Genomic DNA, 23,986 nt, shown 5'->3' on the forward strand with positions numbered 1-23,986 from the left:
ACATACGAAACCTGATTTTTTATTTCCTTCCCCATCTATCGCAGCTTTTTCTTTTTGATTTCGCATACTCACTGATACTTCTAGAAAACATAGCAATTTTAATTTTTATTATCAACCTATTAAGAAGCTTTGGATAAATGCTCACAAACAGGCATATTTTGCGTTCCTTCAGCGCTATACGTTTGTTGAATTATTTCGCAGGAAAAATGTAATGTTGCAATGAGCAAAGCAGAACCAAAATATCGCCACATACTTAGGTATTACTGGGCAAAAAAATAATAAATAATAAAGACACACTAGTTCTCAGTTTTTAGAGATTTATACGAATGTTCCATTTTTGGAACATTGGCGTTTTACGGTGTCAAAAGCAGCGCAGACTCGCGCATGCATTTCGCCGCGTTTTTCTTGTTTTTCGGCATGTTGATGGTGCCCTCTAGGTGTCGTTTGGCACAAACGTGAAGACTATCTTTCCCTGGCATTATTTTGACTGCGCTTTTGCGTGGCACGTGGCTGGAGCAGCATTCAAGTGCAGCGCATAGCTGCTTCACTCCTCGTGAATGTAAGTAGAAAACGACGTCGCGGCTGGTTTTATATTGTAGTACTATACTTCTCAACGCAATAACTCTCTTTGTAGGTCATGGCACAACGCTTCCTCACACTGGAGGCTGCAATTGAACTTTTCTTCAGCCTTCCCGATGACGAACGCGAAGGTGCGTCTATATGCCAATTGCCGCCTGATGAAGATGGCAATATTACTGACGAGGAGCACGTGAACGAAAATGACTTTTCTGAAGTTGTTCCCGATGATGTTTGCGGGCACGTTGAAGTTATGCAGTGCTGCGATGAAGAAGTTGATTCTCCTACTGCATGTTCGAATCCTGAGCCACGACGAAAGAAACCAGCGCGGAGCCAATCGACTGCTGGAAAAGGGCGCAAGTCTACAAACAAGGCTGGAAAAACGAAAACTCCAAAGCGCTCTCTTAGCGCAGTATGGGGTGACCGTGCTACGTTTGACAAAACACTTCCCAGAGAGAACCCCGTGTTGTTGCTAGAGGCATTTGCTGAGCTAGCCGACATGAGCCCATTTATGCTGTCCAGTAAAATTATTTCTCCAGAATATCTTGGTTCACTGGCTGAACTGACTGCAAGGTACGCACTCCAAAAGGGGGAGGAGGTGGACGTCACAGGAGCGGACATAGGTCAGTTTTTCGGTCTCTTACTTTTGAGCGGATATCACTCCGTTCCATCTGAGGACTCGTATTGGAGCACCGCAGAAGACCTTCGTGTGCCTTTAGTCGCGACAGTGATGGCCCGCAATAGGTTCCGGCAGCTGAAAAGGTTTTTTCATGTCGTGGACAACACTCAGTTGAAAGCAGGCGAGAAGATGGGCAAGATTCAGCCATTTTACGACGAAATCTCCAAATGTTTCCTCCAGTTTGGAGTGTTCCACGAAAGCCTCAGCATCGACGAGTCAATGGTGCCCTATTATGGCCACCACTCGTGCAAAATGTTGATTCGCGGTAAACCTATTCGATTTGGGTATAAGATATGGATGATGTGCTCTTCGAATGGCTACCCCTATGCAATGGAAATATATTGCGGGAGAAACGAGAAGGACGAGAAGGCACCTCTCAGGCTGAGGGTTGTTAGCAATATGGCATCGGTCCTGCCTGCTCCAGAACAGCACGAAGTGTACTTTGACAACTTTTTCACTTCGCACGGTCTCCTGACAAAACTGGCTGACCAGGGGATTCGAGCGACGGGGACTGTACGAGATACAAGAACCGGCGGTTGTCCACTGAAGAGCTTGAAAGACGTGGGAAGAGAGGAAAGAGGTTCTTTCTACTACAAGTGTGACGGGGTGGTCTACACATGCAGGTGGAACGACAACGCAGTCGTCACAGTTTCTTCAAACCACCTCGGCCATGAGCCTCTTGGAACGGCAAAACACTTCTCACGACGCGCGAAAAAAAAGGTAGACATTCCTCAACCATATTTGATCAAGAAATACAATGAGGGCATGGGGGGAGTAGATGTTCTCGACCGCCTCCTCGGAAGTTATCGCCCAAGACTTCGAAGCAAAAAATGGTGGTGGAACCTTTTCAGCAATGGTCTGAACATGGCTGTCGTCGCAGGATGGCTCCTTCACTGCGAGCTTCACAAAGGAACTGATGCCGCCATGACGCACATAGCATTTCGGCGGGACGTCGTCATGTCTTTGCTGCACCTCAAGCAGAGAATCACTGTGCGGCCTGGACCTCGGGTTCATCCGAGACGGGAGGATAGAATAACTGATGGCCACTACATCATCTCAGTAACTCAGGGGAGGTGTGCAGAGTGCCAAAAAAATACCACGAACCAGTGTCAGCAGTGCAAAAAGCGCCTGCACACGAAGTGCTTTGCAGCATACCATGGCTTGTGAAGTGTTCACTGACCTACAGCAAGTAGGATGAAAAAAAATTTTCGCAAGCTTTGTTATAAACATTTATACTTTTGAAAGGCCTTGTATGACGCTAATATTTATTCTTCTGTTAACATGAGTAAGCAATACCGATTTAACAGCCAATAAAAGTTGTTCCAGACAAATTTTGTGTTTTTCATATGGGAAACGCCAATGTTCCAAAAATGGAACATGCAAAAAAACCTACTAAGTCTTTATGAATGCGGCTGTATTTTTTTTTCATAGTTAATTTAGAAGGCCAATGGAAATTATCAACATCAATTTCAGTTTTTTAACTACTGCTTCATAGTGCGGCGCTTAAAAGGTTAACAAGTTTTAATAAGGGAATCGGCTGCACGGGACAGTAATTCAAAGTTTCTAAGAATGCTTGGAACGTGCAGGTCAAGTTCCTGCGGTAGAAAGACAAGCTCAGAAACTTCTCTAATGTACCTTCAAGTAACATACTCTTTCCAGCACAGTAGCTACCTCAGATGACCAACTTTTCAAGAATTTTTTCAGCGCCCCACAGAGGTAGAATTTAGAACCGTTGGCACCACTTTTTTCATCATCATCATCATTTATTGTCCCTTAAAGGCCCCTGTCGGGGTATTACATAAGGGGGGAGCGTATACTAGGTTGATGTGGAAAAACAACTTCCCTACTTTTCAAACCAGTTGGAGCCACCTCCTTGGTCATATTGTGCCCCTTGTTTTCCACATGCAGCAATCGGACTGGAGCAACGCACAATTGACCCCAAACTTTTTAAAAATCTCAAGGTAAGTACACATACAGTAGACTTTCATTAATTCAAACTCAAAGGGACCCCAGGATTTTGTTTGAATTATCAGAAAATTTGAATTATCGGAAGTTCTCATATATATGACTCCGATCAAGATTACAGTGCACATTATAATTATTTATCCACTTAAATCATATTTTAAGCATTTCTACTTTAATTACACAATAAAAACAGCAGAGGTGAAGGATCCAGAACAAGTTTATTGGAAATCTATGGCTGACTAGACGGTTTGAAGAAATCATGAATTGTTGATTGCTTCTTCTTTACATGTACATTAAGAACAAAGTTCTCTACTCCAGTAATAGCAGCCAGTTCTTTTTGAGCATTTTCTGGTGCAGTGAGAAATTTGCGGACCTCGGCAATGTGGTGGAAGGCCTGTGCTGCTGTCACAGAGGATTGCTCTTCTGATTCCTCTTCACTTTCACTGCTGTAGTGTGCTGGCAGCACCTCAGCTACCAAGTCATCCAGAGTGTCTTCTCTGCACACGCAGACGTTGTCGTCAGCAGCCGCAAATTCACCGAGGTCAGCAGCTACGTTGTGTGCTTGGAGTGCAGAAAGCACTAGCCTTGCATCCTCGCTGTCCATTTGGAGGCAGTCTTCATTTCGAGCGCAGTCAGGCAAAGTATCACTGCTGTGGCCTGGTATGCGGAAGGCATGCTGGAAGCAGTTCCGTATCGTTGCTGACGTTGCTGCACTCCATGCGTCAGCTAGCATTCCCACAGAAGACAGCAGTGTTACGCTGTACGACATGGAACTGTCCATGCATATTAGCATCCTCTTAAGGAGTAGCTTCCTGTAGTTCATCTTCAGACATTTGATTACCCCTTGATCCAGGGGCTGCAGGACAGCAGTTGTGTTTGGAGGGAGGAATTCAAGACGAATTGCCTCCAGCCCCTCCACGTCACCGTGAGCGGGACAATTATCAACAATCATCAGCACTTATCTTTTATCGCGCTTGAATAGCACGTCAAGTTTCCGCAGCCAATCTTCAAACAAAGATTGCGTCATCCACGCACATGTATTTGCTGCATAGGAAACAGGTAGAGTTCGGATGCCTTTGAAGCCCCTCGGACATTTTGAATTGCCCACAACGAAAAGTTCAGGCTTGTGGCTACCATCCATATTGGCACAAACCATGACAGTGAGTCGCTCCTTGCTCAGCTTTCCGCCGGTGCAACGCTCCCCCTTGCGACACAATGTTTGCTGAGGCTGGCACTTGAAGAAAAGTCCCATTTCGTCAGCATTATAAATGTCAGCTGGGGAGTATTCAAGAAGTAGGCTCTGAAGACGCGTCTGCTGCCAGTCGGTAGTAACCGCCTCATTGCTGCAGCTTCTCCACTTACTGTTTTGAAAGTGAGGCCATGTCGCTCCTTGAATCTCGAAACCCATCCGTCACTACACTTGAAATCTTCAATTCCAAAGCGCAGAGACAGTTGTTCGGCCTTCTCTCGCAAGATCGGTCCACTTACAGGTAGATTACAGCTCCGAGCGCGCTTAAGCCAAAGGAGAACCGCCTTCTCAAGCTCCGGATGCGCCGCCTCCCTAAGCCTTTTTCTCTCCGGAGCGAAACGGCTTGCGTTGTTTCACAGCTTGTCTTTCACTTTCACAATCGTTGTCAACATACTTTTGGTGATCCCATATTTCAATGCCACAGAAGTCTTCTTCACTCCAGCCTCAACTTCTTCTATGGCTGCCAATTTTTCTTTTACAGAGAGCGTCCGATACTTCCCTCGCGGAGACATGGTGCTACCGACGTGGGCAACCGACGAGGGAAAGAAAAGCACGGGCGGTCACGTGATTCGGAATCGGCCGATGCTACTCGCGTCCCTTTCACACCCTTTTTTGTTTTCTCCTGCTCTTTGTTTTTACGTCAGTGGCCGCAGTTTTGAGCGTTTTGACAAGCGCAGGTGGACAGTTGTTTTTTTACACAAGTTTTGAGAGTGAGTTGTTTTATTTCGAATTTCCTCCACTGAACTGGCTAGCAAGCCACAGAAATTTGAGCAGCAATGCGCCCTTCGGGAGGTTTTTGTTTCGTTTTTAACGTTTGTTTGCTAGGCTCTTCTTTGCTTTTTTGTCTTTTTAATGTCATAGTACGCTTATTTTCACATTTTCCACTGCTGAAGTGATATAAGAACTCAGATTTTTCACCAGTGGCGGCAACGATAGCCGATAATTTTCCGGTATGAACAAGCAAAAAGTACGAATTAACCGAATTGCGGTGTTTGAATTAAGCGGCCTTAAATACATTGAAAACATGGCGAATCAACCAAAAATTTGATTTTTGTTTGAATTAACCGAAAGTACGAATTATCAGTTTGAATTATCGCGAGTCTACTATAGTATGAAGTAATTAACATTATAATTTATAGCCTGTATGTGCAGAAGTTCAGTTGTGCACATAACACAGAGCATAAAGGCCTAACTGTAGTGTGGCTAAACATTATGAAGCTGCTCACCTCAGGCAACGTGTCCTATAACTTCCAGGCCTGCACCCAAAAAATCTGACGTCACTTCGCTGCAGCCGTGCCCCTCTCCACCGCCACGCCTCGCCGTGGGTGCCTGTGGTGCTCCGCCGCCGGCTGCCATGTGAACGTTTGTGGTCGACCGAATCACTCACCATCGCCATTTGTGCGCGCTTATCCATGGTAAGGCTCAAATGCCTAACAAGTGTTGCGTGCCGGGTTGTTCCAGCAACTATAATGTTGAGAAGAAAGTTCAGGTATTTTCTTTTCCGAAGGACTAAGACACCTTCAAGAAGTGGTTGCATGCCGTTCAGAGGAAGAATTTCATGCCAACTTCATACACCAAGGTAAGAATGCTTTCATTGATTCTTTAGTTTCAATTTGTCTCAAACTTTATTTGTTTCACCAAGAATGTCATGCGTGTGAATGGTCCCAGGAAGCATTGACAAGTGTGCTGAAAGAAAGTATTTGTTCTGTTAGCCCTAATGTCCGCTGTATCAACTATGACTACAAGCTTCGCTGTTGCCGCTGCCTCGGTTCAGTCATTTGTAAAGTTTATGTAAATATATTCCCTTCGAGTGACAATATTCTCCGTGTCGTGTATAGTGGTTGAGTGCGGGCGCGAGAGATGGCGCCACCACCCCGTGTGGGGACTGGGGTGAACGCACAGAGTGGCGGGGAACGAGAGCGGGCAGTTGCCCAGTGGCCGGCACCATGGTTGGAGCTACGGCATTGCAATAAATGTGTGTGTGCTGTTAACAAGGGTCGTCATTCCCTCGGTAATACGACACGGTGGCAGCGGTGTGTCAACGGTGAAGTGAACACGGAAGACAACCGAGTGGTGAGCAACCACGCATCAATCAGCCTTCAGCATGCCTGACGAGAGAGGAGAAGACGCCACACAAAGGGCCGCCGCAGCGCAGCATGAAAATGGCGGGAACTTCTTCAACCCCTTCGCCATCGAGCTTCCCGAAAAGCTGGCCTTCCACGACCCAGCGGATAGGAAACGCTGGATTGCAAGGTGGGAACGCTACCGACTCGTATCTTCACTGCACCTCCGTGACAAAACAACGCAAGTAAACACCTTCTTGTACGCGAAGGGGAAGGAAGCTGAAGATATTTTAGCGTCACTGAAGTTGACAGGCGCTCAAATGGCGAACTATGCTACTGTTAAAAGGAAGTTTGAGGAGCATTTCATACCTTGCACGAACATAATTTACGAGAGGGCAAGGTTCGAATGTCGGGTTCAGCAAAGCAGTGAGTCGGTCGAGGCGTTCATTACAGACTTACACAAATTTGCCGAGACGTGCGAATACGGCGAACTCAAGGATGAGCTCATTCGTGACCGCCTCGTAGTAGGACTTTTGGACGTTGGACTTAGCGAGAGGATGCAACTCGATCCCAAGCTTACTCTGCAGTCTGCGACAAAAATGGCACGAAACTCAGAGGTTGTGAAGAGGCAGCAGAACGAGTTGCGCGATACGGCTGAACAAAACGCTACAGTTGAGGAGCTGCGACGCCTGAAAGGACGACCAAAGTATAAGTACGCGCCACGGAAAGCAGCCAAGCCTTCAGGCGGACAGGAAACCGGCCAAAACGTGTGCAAATGGTGCGGCAGTGCGCAAGAGCACTTCAAGAAACAGTGCCGGCATCGGGGAAAGTGTGCAATAACTGTGGAAAAACCGGTCACTTTGCAACAGTGTGTTCGTCTGCACGCCAGCAGTCATCGAGACGGCCTGCACGAGGAGATACCACTGCAAAGAAAGGCACCGCTAATACAGAGGAAGTATTCCTTGGGGAGATCAACAATATCGATGGTCAGGAACCTTGGTTCATCACAGCATTTGTTGATGGAAGTCCCGTCCAGTTTAAGGTCGATACTGGAGCAGATGCTACTGTCATCCCATCCTCAGAGTATGTGGACAGCCGCATGGAGAAGCTTAAACTGCCAGACAAGAGACTCTTCGGACCAGGCAGAACGCCGATCAAGTCAAGAGGAATGTTCAATGCTACCATTGCTTGGCGAAACAAATCAACTCGTCAGAGTTTTTGTAGTGGAAGGTCTGCACACGGCATTGCTGGGACGACCCGCCATAAGTGCTTTAGATGTCCTAGCACACCTGGATGCTGTGGATGCAAACATTCAACAAACGCCTGCTCAAAATGGTGAGCTACCCGAGGCTAGAGCAGAATTCCGCTCGTTGTGCACTGGGCTAGGTGAAATGAAGACGCATACAAAGTGACACTCCAGCCAAATGCTACACCTTATGCTGTAGCCGTGCCTCGACGAGTGCCAGTTCCTCTCTTGCCCAAAGGAAAAAAAGAACTTCACAGAATGCAGAAGTTGGGGGTCGTGCCTAACAGATGTACATTCCTCGATGCCTTCATTACGTGGCTCGATGTACGAGAATTCTACAAGCCTGACACTGGTGTGCTCGCCAAAGAAACGCTGAATGCTTTCAGACTCTCTGTGCACACTCTTTATTGGAGCTTTCAAAGGACTGTACAGTGTAGTCCACTTATAACGATACCAGATATAACGATATACTCAGGGGTGGAAGCAGGCTCCAGCTTTTTGGAGCAGGCACGGGAGCAGCAAAAGTCTCATTTTGGAGCAGCTTTGGAGCAGCAAAGGTCTTATTTCGGAGCAGCTTTGGAGCAGCAAAAGTCCCATTTTGGAGCAGGTTTGGAGCAATTTGCAGGATATTTTGGAGCACTTTTGGAGCAGACTGGCGACATTTAAATGCGACTGAGAGCAATTTTGTTTGCAACTAGTCCAAAAACTGCATAAATATTGATCACGGATCCCACAGGCCAGAATTAATTAAAAGGACTGCAATTGTTCTATAGATATTTGCTAGAGTTCATAAAAAAATAGACATGTGGCAGCTACCACAAACAGTAGCAGTACATTAGCCGTTACTAAATTCTGAGTTAAGAAAAAAAGAAAAAAGAAAGCAACAACATAATGGGGACAGTTCGCCAAAACCACCAAAAGAGTGCAGCAGAATCTCGAATATACCATGTCAAGACCGGAAAAAAAAAAGAATCAATGCCCGCCAACCAGTGGATTTTAAAATTTGGAAAATTGCCACAGCCAAACCAACAAGGAGAGGTCGACGTACGCGCGACAATGTATTGCATATATACGCGCTATGACCTTTATGGAGTTTTTTTTAGGACGGGTTTGCGAAATCTCCGCACCTCTTTTTGGAGCCCTAAATTAGTGAAAAAAGTGCACAAATTACGCGAGTGAACCTGATACCTCGTCCGCACAATAATTGCAGCTTGCTATGTGAGGTAAGTTCACAATACCGGCTGCGCTCAAGCTATATTACCAGATAATAGTTAACAGCACTTTTACTCATGCTTGTACAAGCCTTTTGTGACAGCTGCGCCCGACCACCACGAGCGAATGCGGTTGCGTCCGTTTCGTCGCGAGCGCCCAGTGTTGCTCAGCCGACAATAACACTTGGCTAAATTTGGCTCTGTATACTTGCAATGGGCGTAAATTGCCGTTTAGGCGCAGCTTGGCGTAGGAGATCAAATTGGCACAGCATGGTGCAATTGGCGCAGCACTTCCACCCCTGTATACTGGTTATAATGATCAAATTATTTAGATTTATCAATTTCCCCATGGCCCCTATGTAAAAATATACCACATATAACGATACAATTATCGGCGATATATCGGATACGATAGAATTTTGACCACCTGGAAAATATTTACTAGGAAATTTTGTACGAATGTTTGTGAAAAAAATAAAATTATTTGAAGAGAATGACGGGAAAAGTACCGCAAATAGACCGTTGTGGAGAAATCCGCAAGGAGGTGATGCGTGCGGCCTTTGGAGGTACGCGCCGGCATCATCGCAATCGCTGGAGAGAGAATGTGGGGAGTGTATACAAGAGACCGACACGTGCGGTAGCCATGAAACAACTGACGTTTATTGCCCGCTCACCGGAAGTGCCCGAGCACGTTGCCAGACTGGCTGGCGTGCACCGTACAGTTTTAGCGGTCACCGATACATCCTCTTTTCTTTAAACATATAGAAGATGACTATAGAGTAAGTCCTTCACAATAGGGAGCGGGTGATGTGCAGGACGGGGCGCCTTAATTCTAGTAGGCCAACCGGCGGGGAGGCCTTCTGAGTCTTGAGGACCGTCTTAGTTCTGCATCAACCACTCTAGTCGGTCCAGAGGTTGTAGTGTGTTCTGTAGCAGTCTCTGCTGCTCTCCCTCGAGGTTGCATCGCTGGCTGCTCCCGTTTGTTGCTTGGGCGACACGCTTGGTTCGGTTGCACCCAACACTCCAGCTGGTCTAGGGGGTGTGAGAGGAACGAACTCTGCGGAACCCCTTTCTCCTGCTGCTGGCGAGGATGCTGTAGGCCGTCTTAGTAGTCTATGTGGTGTACACAGCTCCCTTGCTGGGGCTGTTGATCTTGCATTCGATAACGGAGTGTCAACACGCATGAGGGCCTGTTGGGGTCTTGTCGCTCTCTGCAACACTGGACGACTTTCCACGTCTCCAGCGCTGCGTGCTGTAGGATGAAGCTGTTGTGATGTTGAGTTGCAAACCTCTCTCGTTTTTCGCAGGTCTTGACGGTTCCTTCTAAATTTGCTTCCACCCTCTGTTATTACTCTGTATGATCGGGGGGCCACAAGATCTAAAACTATAGCTTTTGTGCCCCACTTGCTTCCAGACCTAATCCGAACTCTGTCTCCAGGCTGTAATGGTGGGAGCTGCTGTCCTTTGCTCGTATCCTGCTTATGTTTTCGAGGTTTTGAGGGCTGCTGAGCTGAATCCGAGCAGGGGTCGGGGAGCGGCGTTCTGCTGTCGCGACCCATGAGATACTTGGATGGTGAGACACCGTCTTCCAGCGGAGACACACGATAGTTGAGGAGGCCAAGCCAAAACTCCTCCTTTGATGATCCTGCCTTCTTGAGTAGTCTCTTGATTACTTGTACGCCTTTCTCCGCGAGTCCATTCGATTTCGGATAATAAGGGCTGGAAATAATGTGTTCAAAGTCAAACATCACTGCAGTCTTTAAATTCCTTGGCTGTGAATTGGGGACCTCCATCAGTGCAGACCTCGTGGGGGATGCCATAACGTGCAAATATCCGAGATAGTTTGTTTATGACCTCAGTAGTTGTGGTGCCGTTCAACTCCTCCACCTCCGGATAGTTAGAGTAGGCATCGTACACAACAAGGTAATGCTTCCGAGCATGCTCGCACAAGTCAGCTCCCACCCTGTATCAGGGGCAACTGGGTGTATCCCATAACAGCAGTGGTTCAGCAGGCTGTTTGTAAGCATGTATCTGACAAGTCGGACACCGCTCAGCCATTTCTCTTATTTCAGCTGCCATCCTGGGCCAGTACATGAGGCTGCGTGCTCGTGATGTGCATTTCGCTATGCCCAGATGCCCTCGATGCAACCAACAAAGCATTTCCTTTCGAAGCTCGGAAGGAATGACAACTTTGGTACCTTTCAACAACACGCCTTCAACCACTGACAGTTCACTGGTGTGCGTTTTCCACTCCCCGTTCAAAGACTGTGACGCCTGCAGTTTTGCCATGATTTGCTGCAGCTCCGGGTCCCTAGCCGTGGCATCTTTCAATTTGTCCATTGTTCTCTTGCTCACCCGGTCCTCCAAGACACTTATGGCGTGTACTTCCAAGTCGAGAAGTTATCTGACAAGCGTTTCCCTTGCATCCTGGAAAGAGTGTCAGCAATAACCAGTTTCTTCCCAGGAACAAATTGCAACAGGTACAGTAAACTCTCAGCTGTACGAACGCCGGTTTATCGAATATTTCAGAATAACGAACTTTTTAAAAATCCCCGGCAGTTTTCTTATAGATTCTATGCACAAATGTTTCACTTAAACGAATTTCGGAATAGTGAATATTTCAGTTTAACGAACACGCTCAGAGGACCCAGGCTTATTTTTCCGATCAGTTCAACGAAGTTTTGAGCCCTGCACTGCAGGCGCAACCGATGCCCGCCCTCATCGAACCGCCGCTCCTGCGGCAGTGTAACGTCGCTCGCGCTACAGCGCCCATGGGGCAAGCGGCGATGCGGGAAAAAAAAAACGGCAACGAGGCATGGCCTCCGAGATCAGTACTGAAACGCGCAAGTGATCTCGGAGGCCACAAACAAAATAACATCGCTGGCGTTTACAGCGCCGCCAGAGCAACGCGGCAATGTGTCACACCACAAATCACGTGGTGTGCCTGTTCTTTTCCGATCGCCTACGCCTAGTCGTGAACGTCGCTTTTTCTTTCCGGTCTCGTCGCTTCCACGTGTCCACACAAACGACCCACGTGGTGTGTGTTTTTCATCGGCTCCGTTCACCCTTCAGTTTTAAGTAAAAACGGCAATTCGCGTGCCCACTTTCGAGATGAGTGCGACGAAACGGAAGCGGTTGCCTCTGTCGGACAAGTTGGAAATCCTTCAGCGCCTTGACAAGGGTCAAAGGCAAGTGGACGTTGCAAAGGAGTATGGAATCGCACCGTCGACGTTGTCAACTATAGTTAAACAAAAATCGAAGCTTGAAGGAGAAACTTCAATGAATCCCGCCAGGAAACGACTGTGCACGGGGTATTTCAAAGAAGTGGACGATGCCGTTGCGGTATGGCTTCGCGACCTACGCTCCCAAAGCATCCCAGTGTCCGGCCCGATGATACAGGCCAAAGCGAAGGAATTTGCTCTACTTCTGGACATTCGCGGCTTCAAAGCAAGCAGTGGATGGCTCACGCGATTTCGGGATAGGCATGGGATCGTGTGGAAAACGATCTGCGGCGAAAGCAAGGATGCCGACCAAGAGGCAGCGAGAACGTGGAGGGAAGAAAAACTATGCGACGTCATTAGCGGATATTCACCTGACGACGTGTACAACGCGGATGAGACTGGTATGTTTTATCAGACTCTGCCAAACAAAACATTGGCATTCAAGGACGACAGCTGCAAAGGCGGAAAGCAATCAAAAGTAAGAGTTACTGTGCTCTTGTGCTGCAACGCCAGTGGCACCCACAAGCTCAAGCCGCTAGTAATAGGGAAATACGCGAAACCGCGATGTTTTAAAGGTCTCCCTTCACTGCCATGTACCTATAAAAACAACCAAAAGGCGTGGATGACCAGGAATATATTCAGCGAATGGCTCCTGAGCCTGAACGAAGAAATGAGGAAGGCAAAGAGAAACATTCTTCTCATAGTAGACAATTGCTCAACCCACCTTGTTGATGTCCATTTCAGCAATGTGCGTATCGAATACCTTCCGCCCAACTGCACGGCTGTGCTTCAACCGCTCGACCTGGGCATCATTCAAAATTTGAAGGTGGAGTACCGACGGCGGCTGGTTCAGCAGATTTTGATTAATCTGAGGATTGGCAGCAATGCTTCCATCAACATCAGGCAGGCGGCCGAGATGGTGACAGGCTCCTGGTGGTCAGTAACTCCGGCTACCATTAGAAACTGCTGGCAGAAATCTGGCCTTTCCCCCCTGAGCAATGAATGCGAGCCTGAGGAACAGCGCGACGAGATGATAGACTCCGCGATGTGGACAGAGATCTGTCATCAGCTGGAGGTCGACAGCAATAGTACTTCGTTTGAAGACTATGCACTAAGTGACAGTGAACTAATTACCTGTGCTGGACAGACTGATCTGGAGATTGTTTCCAGTGTTCGTCCAGAGGAAGACGAGTGCGATGAAGAGGAGGCAACTGCAGAGCCAGTTTCAAGCCCTGTAACTCTAGCTGAGGTTGTAGGGTGCATCGCAAAGTTCAGAGACTTCGTGTCTCAGCAGCAAGCTGTGCCAGAAGAAGTTTACAAAAACATTGACTCTTTCGACAGTTATGTAACTTCTTGTGCTCTAAATGTACAAGTACAGAAGAAGATAACTGATTTTTTTTCAAAGTGAAAAAATAAGCGTTTTAACTGCTATGCACCTTGTATAAGTTGATAGTGGAACCTCGATTATACGACGTTCAGGGGACCGCGCGAAACCGTCGTATAATCCGGGTGTCGTATAATCGAAAATCAAGCGTGATATCTTTTAACGTCTGAACTTCATCGTCATCTTTTTTTTTTTTTTCGGAACACAAATGCAGCACACTTTTGCCGGCAGAGGGCTAGTCTTCAACAAACAAGATAAAATGGCCGTTGAGGCTGCCGTGAACAGCGGGGCAGCGGCTCGCGCGGTTTTCTTGATAGGTGGAAAGATTAAGGCGCACCGGTTATCGACTGGCTAAAGTGTGCCTACCGTACTTACTCGATTCTAAGCACCCCCTTTTTTTCACGATCGCGATGCCCAAAGTGAGAGGGGGTGCTTAGATTCGAAAAATCTAAACTGACCCCCCCCCCCCCCTCCCGGGCCCCTTCTCGCGGCGAAATCTCGATGAAACGGGCGCGAGAAAAAACATTTTATTTAGGAAACATTCAAAAGAAAAATAGCTGCAGACAGTTCTGTGCCGCCATATGTCTTGTAGTGTCGGAACGCAGCAACAGAAAAAGCGCCGTGGACGCCGCTGTCCTCGCTTCGGTGAGCGCAGCCTCGCCCGCTTATCTGTTTTTTCAGACGCATTTGTTGCTGCGACGGGCGTCTTATCTTTTCTCTTTATCTTTCCTCTGATCTTTTAACTCTCCTCTATCTGCACTTGGCGGCGGTGGTGGCTTGGCTCGAGCCAGTAGGCAGGCCCGTGCAATTTCCTTTTCATCCTTCTCTCAGTCACAACAACGCGCAGGCCTCCTCGGGACTCCGACTGCACAGGCTCGACGAAAAAGAGAGCAAGTGCACTTGGCGGCCTCGGCAACGCTCTCTTCCGCGCAAAAAAGGGGGTGCTTAGATTCGTATGCAGTTTTTTTTCAGAAATTTTTTCCCGAAAATAGGGGGGGTGCTTAGAATCGCGAAAATACGGTACATCCTGGCCTGCGTTTGCTGACGACCTTTTTTGACGGACGGTACAAGCCAGACGTCGTACGAAGCGGGGTCCTTCTAAAATTTGCGTCGTATAACCGAGGTTTTTAATGCATTGTCTCTATGGGGGTTTTGCCGGGACTGCACAAATTCGTCGTAAAATGCGGGTCGTCGCATGACCGGGGGACGTATAATCGAGGTTCCACTTGTGTATAAATTCCATTTCACACTTTTGACACTATGGATGCCATGTCTTATGCTCCATGAATTGCACTTCAAACTTTTGACTCTGTATGCCATGTCTTATGTTAGTCTAGTGAATATTCAGTTTAGTGAACTTTCAGTTAAGTGAACTACAGTAAAACCTCGTTAATTCGACCCTCGTTAATTCGGAAAATCGGATAATTCGGACAGCCCATCTGGTCCCGTCAACCACATATGGTTTTCTATGGCGTAAAACTCCCGTTAATTTGGAGAAATTTGGCCGTCCTTCGGTTAATTCGGACAGGCGGCGGAGGTTGCATGCGTACAGGGAGGCCATGAGCGCAGCGGAGGTGAGATGATGATGATAGCGAGAGCGGCGCTGGTGTGAAACCGAAATGTAGAGGCGCCATCCGCATCGCTGTAGACATCAGCCAAGGCAGAAGCCTCAAATCCAATCCAATCCAAGGATGGGTTTTCTTGTTTTTTTTTTCTTTTTGTTGTCGTTGCCCTGCCCTGCCGCGCCGCTGCGTCTCGCCATTTTTTTTCCCTTTGTGGAGCAACGCCGTGGAGCGAGGTGTGTGCGTGCTCAGCGTTTTTCTCCGCTACAATCTCGATAACGCTGCGTTTCTCGGCTCCTGCGATGGCTACCGAGGCCCCAGCGAAGCGGCCGAAGTATGTGGCGAAGGACTTGGCACAGAAAGTTGAAATATTGAAGGCTGTCAAGGAGGGAATTCCGCGACAAGCCATCATGGCAAGATTTAACGTGAAGAGGAGCACGCTGAGCTCGTACGTCAAGAATGAAGCGCAAATTTTGCAAGCGTACGATGGGCAGCAGTTCTCCGACAAGCGGAAGAGACTCCGAACGGCAGCACATCCGAAGCTGGAAGAAGCACTGCTTCGATGGATTGCGGACGCGCGAAACTCGCAGCTGCCGTTGAGCGGACCCCTCATCTGTGCACAAGCAGAAAAATACGCCCTAATGATGGACATTGGAGGTTTCAGTGCATCAGAAGGGTGGTTTGACCGCTTCAAGAAGAGGCATAATTTGGTCTTCCGCAGCGTCTGCGGCGAGAAAGGTGCTGTGGATGCAAGCGTGGAGAACGATTGGAGGAGTGAGCTTCCGAGGCGCCTCGCTGCTTATGAGCCTTGCAACGTATTCAATGCCGATGAGACGGCACTGTTCTACAAGGCCCTGCCAGATAAGACACTTGCTTTTAAGGGAGACCCTTGCGTCGGCGGCAAGCGAAGTAAGGACAGGGTGACAGTTTTGCTTGCTGCGAATATGACCGGCACGGAGCGGCTGCCGCTGCTGGTTATTGGAAAATCACAGAAACCGCGGTGCTTCAAAAATATAAAACAGCTTCCTGTGGACTATCGATCCAACAAAAAGGCTTGGATGACATCTGAAATATTTCAAGCCTGGCTACGCCAACTAGACCGCAGCTTTTGTGCAAAAAAACGCAAGGTACTGCTTGTAATCGACAATTGTAGTGCACACAACAACATGTCAGGGCTGGAGAACATCGAGCTGCTCTTTCTGCCGCCTAACACCACAGCTTCCCTCCAACCCTTGGACCAGGGAATAATTCAATATGTAAAGACCCGGTACCGCAAGCAGGTGCTCGAACGCATGTTGTTGTGTTTAGAAGCAGGTAGAAAGTACGATATCACGCTTCTCAGCGCCGTGCATATATTAGTGCACGTGTGGCGCAATACACCACCTGCAGTTATTGCAAACTGCTTTAAACACAGTGGCTTCACTCAGAGCATCGGTCCCATCGATGTGGATGAACCTGATGCCAGCCGCGAGGAAGAGAGCGACTACGAAAGCATTCTGCCGCCGAATGTTGAGCTGTGCGATTATGTCGCTATCGACAGCAACGTTGCCGTTGCCGGCCATCTCACCGACAGTGAAATCGTGGAAGAAGCCTTAGGAAGTGAGCAGCCGAGTACCGACGATGACGACGACACGCATGATGAACTGCCGCATCACACTATGACGGAGGCTGTTGATGCCCTAAGTGTTCTAGAAGACATATGTGCAGGTTCTGCAGACAGCGTGCGCGCACTGCATCATTTGGCAGAAGTGCGCAAAGTCGTCGTAGCGATGAAAGTTTCCCGCATAAGGCAGTCAACGATAACAGATTTTTTCAAAAAATAAAGGTATGTTGATGTGGGGCACTTTGTTGTTTTTTTCTGGTCCTCTCGATAATTCGGACATTTCTTCCGGTCCCGCGAAATCCGAATTAACGGGGTTTTACTGTATTTCCTTCGGTCCCTTGAAGTTCACTCAAGTGAGAGTTCACTGTAGTCGCATTTCAGCAGTCGCAGGAAGAGCCTTTGAAGTCGAGGCGGGATGTCTCCGAGTACTTTCTTCGAGATAGATATCAATGGACTGTGATCGGTCTCTATAGTGATTCTTCGGCCCAAGACAAACTCATTAAACTTCTCGCAGCCAAACACTATTCCAAGGGCTTCCTTTTCAATCTGTGCGTATCTGCGCTGTGTCTCTGTCAGGACCCTTGACGCATAGCCCACAGGCCGCCAGTCGCTACCATGTTGCTGGGAAAGGGCTGCACCCAATGCAAAGGCGGATGCGTCAGTGGACAGCTTTGTAGGTAAAGATGGATCAAATATAGCAAGTACAGGAGCTTGCGTGAGCATTTCGTTTAGACGGGCCCACTCGATGTCGTGCGCTCTAGTCCATTCAAAGACAGAGTCCTCCCGCAACAGACCACGAAGTGATTCTGTCTGACTTGCTAAGTTCGGCAAGTACTTGCTGAAATAGTTGACTGCTCCAAGCAGCCTCTGGACTTCCTTTTTCGTAGCTGGCTTCTGGCAATGGGCTAGGCACTCTACCAGTTCTGGGTTTGGTTTGATGCCTTGTTCACTTATTCTGTCTCCAAGGAAGTCGATCTGTTTCACTCCGAACCTACATTTGTCCCAATTAAGAGTTAGGCCAGCAGCACTGGCCGTTTCCAAGGCTCTGTACAGTCTTTCCTGGTGCTCTTCCCATGAGGCATCCCAAACTAAAATGTCATCGATGTAGATGCGTACCCCTGGTAGTCCGTCGAAAATCTCTGTCATTGTCCTTTGAAATATCTCTGGAGCCGATGAAATACCAAAAGGCAGCCTTAGGAACCGGTAACGACCAAATGGACTGCTAAATGTGCAAATTCTCGAGGACATGTCATCAAGCGGGATTTGGTGGAATCCACTATTGGCGTCAAGCGTGCTGAAATATTTCGCTCCTGCCAGTTCACTTTCGATCTCTTCCCTGCGCGGAAGCTGAAAATGTTCCCTCTTCAAAGCCTCGTTCACTTTTTTGGGGTCCATGCAAACGCGAAGTTGGCCGTTCTTCTTTCGAGCAATAACAAGTGGGCTTACCCAGTCAGATGGCTCTCACACCTTGGCAATGATGCCTGCAGCCTCCAGGCGATCAAGCTCCTCTTTCAGCTGCGATCGAATTGCGTGAGGTACCCGCCGCGCTGGCTCGGCGACTGGACGGGCGCCATCTTGAAGAGTCATGCTGTATTCCCGCTTCAGTTTTCCGATGCCCGTGAACAACTTGGGATACTGCCGGTGAACGCACTCGGACAAAGCCTCATCTTTTTTTACTGCTCTGATTCTGTTGACAAGACCGAACTGCTCACAAGCCTGCAGTCCCCAGATCGCCTGACGGCCCTTCTTCACAACAAAGAATTCCACTAGTCGAGTGTCGGCGCCAATCCGAACCGGGAGGCATACCTTTCCCATGTGCACGATTTCATTCCCGCCGTAGCTGCGTAGTACGGCCCTGGCTGGCTCTGGCTGCTGCTTGGCTCCCAGGGCTTCAAACAAGCCGCGCGGCAGCAGGTTGGCCTGCGCGCCGGTGTCGACTTTCAGCCGCACTTCCCGTCCCGAAATACGAGTCGCTACCTCCCAGTCGCGCGCATCAGCAGCGCTCGCTTTCTTGCATGCTGTAGATACGTGCAGCACGGTAAAGCCGTCGTCGTCGTCCGGCCGCTCGGCAACCTCGTTAACATCCGCTGCTCTTGCTCTGCAGCAAACTGCGAAATGATTCTGCCTTCCGCACCTAGCACATTTTTTCCCATATGCTGGACACTCGCGAGGCCTATGCGAGCGGTTGCAGTAGCCGCATTTCTTTTCTTGGTGTCTCCCTTTGCCGCAACCCAGCGCGTCGTTCCTGTGCTGCTGATGCTTGTTTTTCTCTTCACCCACTGCGTCGACGCTTTTGTCTTCACTCCACACTTTGCTTTGTGCGGCAGCGGTTTCCTCAACCTTTGCCCAGTCGACGGCTGCGGTGAGTGTCAAGTCCTTTTTGGCTAGAAGCTTTTCCCTCAGCGTCCTACTAGATGTGCCGTACACTATTTGGTCACGCAGCATCGATTCCCGAAGGGTGTCAAAATTGCAGGTCTTCGATTTCAGTTGCAGGTCTCGATAGAAATGCTCGAACGGCTCACCTTCGGCTTGCGTGCGGTTCCGGAACACGTAGCGCTCGAACGTCTCATTGCTCTGCGGTAGGCAGTAAGCTTCAAAAGCTTGCACTAGCTTGTCGTAGTCCTTCTTGTCTTCAGCGGTAAGATCGAAGGTGTTGTAAACATCTATTGCCTCTTGACCGGCGAGGTGAAGCAAAATGGCGGCTTTCTGGGCGTTGCTGCGTTGTCTTCCTGGTTCTGTTGACTCAGTGGCGATGAAGTAGAGCTCTACCCGTTGCTTGAATCGAGTCCAGTTGTCCACCACATTATCCCCGAAACGTAACGGCTCTGGAGGCGGAAGCTCTGTCATTTTTTGGCGCGGGAACTGGTCACTTCTGACACCATGTATACAAGAGACCGACACGTGCGGTAGCCATGAAACAACTGACGTTTATTGCCCGCTCACCGGAAGTGCCCGAGCACGTTGCCAGACTGGCTGGCGTGCACCGTACAGTTTTAGCGGTCACCGATACAGGGAGAAGGGGAGCGCTTGCTTGGCCGCCAGACCGTTGGCCGCCACCGCGCGAAGGGTGCGGCCGTATTGCTATCGCCACTATCGCACGATTGTATGTGGAAGATGGCGCCGACTAAGCAGAAGGCGATCTCTCTTGAGGTAAAGTACCAGATTCACCAGGATTTCCGGCAGGGCTTCAAGGTAGGAAGCCTCACTAAAAAATATGGGCTTTCGCAGTCGACGATTTCGACAGTAATCAAGGCTATAGATGTCCTCGAGAAGGCCGGCTCCAGCGGCCGTGGCAACCAGCGAAAGAGGGTTAGAGACCCTTTGTACAGCAATGTCGAAGAGCGTCTCTACCACAGGTCCCTGAACGCTCACAACCAGAATGTTCCAATCACAGGACCGATTCTTTCTGCAAAGGCGAAGAAATTCGCTTTGCTTCTGGGACATGAAAACTTCGAGCCCGGCAGAGGATGGATCCAGAGATTCAAAGATCGCCATGGCATCGTTTATAAAAACATGGTCGGGGAGGGTGCCTCGCTGGACGTGTCGTCGAAAGACGAGTGGCTGGCGACAAAACTGCCCGAGCTGTTGGAGTACTACGAAGAAAAGAATATTTTCAATGGGGACGAGACAGCGCTGTTCTACAATATGCTGCCTTCAAGGACGCACACTTTCAAAGGGGCCCGTGCATCGGTGGGAAGCACAGCAAGGTCCGAGTGACTGTGTTTTTGTGCGCCAGCATGGACGGTAGCGAGCGTCTCAAGCCGTTTGTGACTGGGAAATCCAAGAGGCCCTACTGCTTCAGGAACCAACACATTCCAGTCCGCTATCGGAATAACAAGAAAGCGTGGATGACTTGCGACCTGTTTCAGGAATGGCTGCTTGAGTTTGACGGCAAAATAGAACAAAAGAAGAGGACACTACTCCTCAACAATTGCACTGCACACAGCAACAGCGTGAAGCTCACGTCTGTTGGGTTACTCTACATGCTCCCGAAAACCACGGCAGGTCTGCAGCCCATGGACGCAGGCATAATTGCTAATTTCAAGGCTCTCTACAGACGTCGCATGATCGAATGGCTGATCCTAAAAATAGACCGCTCGGGATCGCCAAAGGATGCTTCCAGGCCTCCTCATCTGAAGGTGAGCTTGATTAAAGCGGTGCAGTTTGCGTATGGTGCGTGGTACGAAGTGAAGCAGTCCACAATCAAGAACTGCTTTAGAAAAGCAGGCTTCGTGCATCACGACTGTGCTGTCTAAGAAGGGACAGATGACTTGCTCCCCGAAACTGCCGATGTGGGTGCACTCTGGAATCATGTTTCCACTTCCGACAACGCCGGCGGAGCGCTCTTAGACGACTTTTTGAACGCTGACAACGCTGCTGCATCGTGTGAGGAATTCACTGATGAGGCCATTGCCAAGGAGCAGCTACTGCGACAAAAAGCGGCATTGAGCGATGGTGAAAATAGTGACGACGATGACGGCAGCATTGACAACGATGCCAGTGACACTACCACGCCAGCTCCAATGTCTTCACGAAGTGCCTTACAGTCCATCCAGTTGCTGATAGGCTTTATCCATGCTACAGGACTGCCGCACATGTACGCGCAACAGCTAGAGACTATGCATACTGAAATAATCAAGCTTCAGCTGCCGCTCAAGCAAGCGCGGATTTCCAACTTCTTTCAGCGTGATTACCGTATTTACCCAATTCCAACGCGCACCTTTTTTCGGGAAAAATACGTCTCAAAATCGCATGCGCGTTGGATTCGAGTGCAAACCGAAACTGCCCCATAGCTGCCCATCGTCATCGCCATTATACGATGTGGGAGCTCACTAACTGCTGGAAACATGGGAGCACGTTTGCTCGTCGTTTTCTGCGTCGCAGGAGCCGTTTTCAACCGGTGTGGCGCTTGTCATTGGTCGCGTGCTCAGCGACCACGGACCGCGTTCACGACGACGGTATCCCGTGCACTGCCGCGGGCGGACGCCTCATCACTGCCGTTGCACGATCAAGATACGCGGATCGAAGAATATGTTGATGAAACAACGGTTGTCGGAAACGCGTCATTTCGGCGGTAAAGTTCCAAAAACGATGAGACTCCTTTCTGTTTTGCGGCCGACTCTCTGACAGAGATTACATCGTCCGCAGGCGGGGCACGCCGCGCCGCTGACGAGGTCGTGCATCATGCCGATCTCACAGATAACAGCGCTCCCGCGCCAGTTTTTACAGTCGAAGATCTTTATCTTTCGCTCAGACGCACTGACGAAGTCATGGATGCTCCGCAAGAAGCATCGCCGTTGCCGCAGTTACGCCTAGCAGCAGACGAACCTCCCGTAACCGGAGCTCTCCGCTTGCGCTTGGGGCGTCTTCCTTTATACTGATGCTTTGTCAGGAAATTGCGTGAGCGAAAATCTTGTTTCTCAGTCACATCCATAGCGGAGATAGGAGAATAACCCGGGCAGAAGCGTTGGTTCACGTCTCGGTGGCGGCAGAACGAAGAAAGAGCGTCTGCGCCCGACCGTGCGGTGGCATGCTCGTAGCCAATGGAACGGCTCCGATCGTACCACGTGATTTGAAGGGCCAGTCGCGACGCTCGACTCGGGCGGGAAACGATCTTTTTTTTCGTATTTTTATCAAGAATGCGCCGCTGCCGAAGTGGCTTCTCGTAGACGATGGGTAGGCCTACTTCCCCACGAATATTCAAGAGCGGGCGACGCCGTGGAGCGAAATGCCGCGTTCCCGAAATTCGGTCAAATTCGCACTTTCGCGAGCCACCGCGAGTGCTTTAATAGTATTTTTTACTAACTTCCCATTGATTATCGGCTTTGATTTTTTTACACATAAAAGAAGAGGCTTGGGGGAATACAAAACGCAAGAAAATACAAAATCGACTTTATCGAAAAAAATCGCGGTTTTTTCACCCGCATCTCCCCTTAAAATATAAAAAAACGGTTGCAAATTATTTTCATTCGTGGAAGTCACATGCATGTTAGAAGCGGGGCTTGTAGTTTTTTTTTTTTTCATTACCAATATCGGGCGCGCGTTAGAATCTGGGCTTGAAAATATTTTTTTTTTTTTGGTGCCGTAAATTGGGTGCGCGTTGGAATCGGGGGCGCGTTGGAATTCGGTAAATACGGTAAGCTATTTATTCTCTTTATATATACAGCAATAAAGTGTTCAGTGTTCTTTAGTGACAAGCTTTGCTCCATCCGATTGAATCATCGCTGGCAAGTAGGTAAGTCTGCATGCACGGGAAAATGCATGCGTGCTTTCTTTTGCTGTCTTTCTTTCTTTATTTTTTTTTGTGATCCAGATATAGTAATAATCGGTTATAACGATCGGATTTTCCCATTTTCTCAATATCGTTATAAGCAGATTGCACTGTACCAACAACCTCAGTCTTGAAAAGGGCAGGCTCTGTACGACACATCAGCTCGAAATAAATCTTTGCCTAAATGAAGCACTTCTCGACTACGCATTTTACCTCTAGCAACCAAGTATATTTATAAGTAGAACCCCGTTCATACGTTTTTCACCGGACCGGGAAAAAAAAACGTAACAGCCGGGAAAACGCAACAGTGAGGAAAGCACCGAAAATTAATGAAAACAGTGCAGCTTTGACTTGAAACAATTAATTTCCGCAAATTGACCCTAGGACTTTAAAAAATCGAGAATGGTGGATTGCAGTTTCTTTCGCTCGCTGGAAAGAACAACGCGTTTCTCAATAGCAAAGGCCGCATTGCTGTCAGCGTCGCTTTGCGGTGCAGCCACACCGCACGCACGCAGCAGTGCTGTGCAGTTCACGCGCTCACTGCAGTCCACGCTGAAGCGACGTTGTGCACAGCGTCAAGCACTGAAATGTTCGTAGGCTGCTCGCCGTGCTGCTCCGCGTAAGCCGCCCTGGCTGCCTGTCGACTGCGTTTAGTACGTCCAGCTTTTCCTCAAGGGAAAGCCCCTTCCGCTTACTCAACGCTATCACGCCATCAAAGCACAATAAAGATGTTGTTGCGACTGAGAAGGATGAAAAGGAAATTGCACGGGCCCTGCCGACTGGCTCCAGCCGAGCCACCACCGCTGTCACTTGCAGATAGAGGAGAGTTAAAAGATAAAAAGAAAGAGTGAAAGAAAAGACGCGCTGATAAGCGACCGCAGCCGCGCCCCTCCTCCTCACCACCTCCCACGATAAAGATTGCGGCGTTCGGCGTGCGAGGCAGATAGCCATCTAGT

At 48.9% G+C, this 23,986-nt stretch overlaps 1 long non-coding RNA gene across 6 annotated transcripts in view; it reads right to left on the reverse strand.

The window, feature by feature from the left end:
- LOC149360964 (uncharacterized) overlaps window positions 1-23,986 on the reverse strand; it is a 92,683-nt gene that overhangs the window by 59,464 nt on the left and 9,233 nt on the right. Inside the window, exon 3 of one of the 6 annotated variants that reach the window (XR_016288891.1) lies at window positions 9,627-11,416. The exons of the other annotated variants lie outside the window; for them this stretch is intronic. This is a non-coding gene — a long non-coding RNA (uncharacterized LOC149360964). Of the gene's footprint in view, window positions 1-9,626; window positions 11,417-23,986 lie in introns of those variants that run through there. 6 annotated transcript variants of the gene reach the window in all.

This window comes from Amblyomma mixtum, chromosome 2 (genome assembly GCF_055824585.1).
Source record: "Amblyomma mixtum isolate Tamu chromosome 2, ASM5582458v1, whole genome shotgun sequence".
Classification (NCBI taxonomy): domain Eukaryota; kingdom Metazoa; phylum Arthropoda; class Arachnida; order Ixodida; family Ixodidae; genus Amblyomma; species Amblyomma mixtum.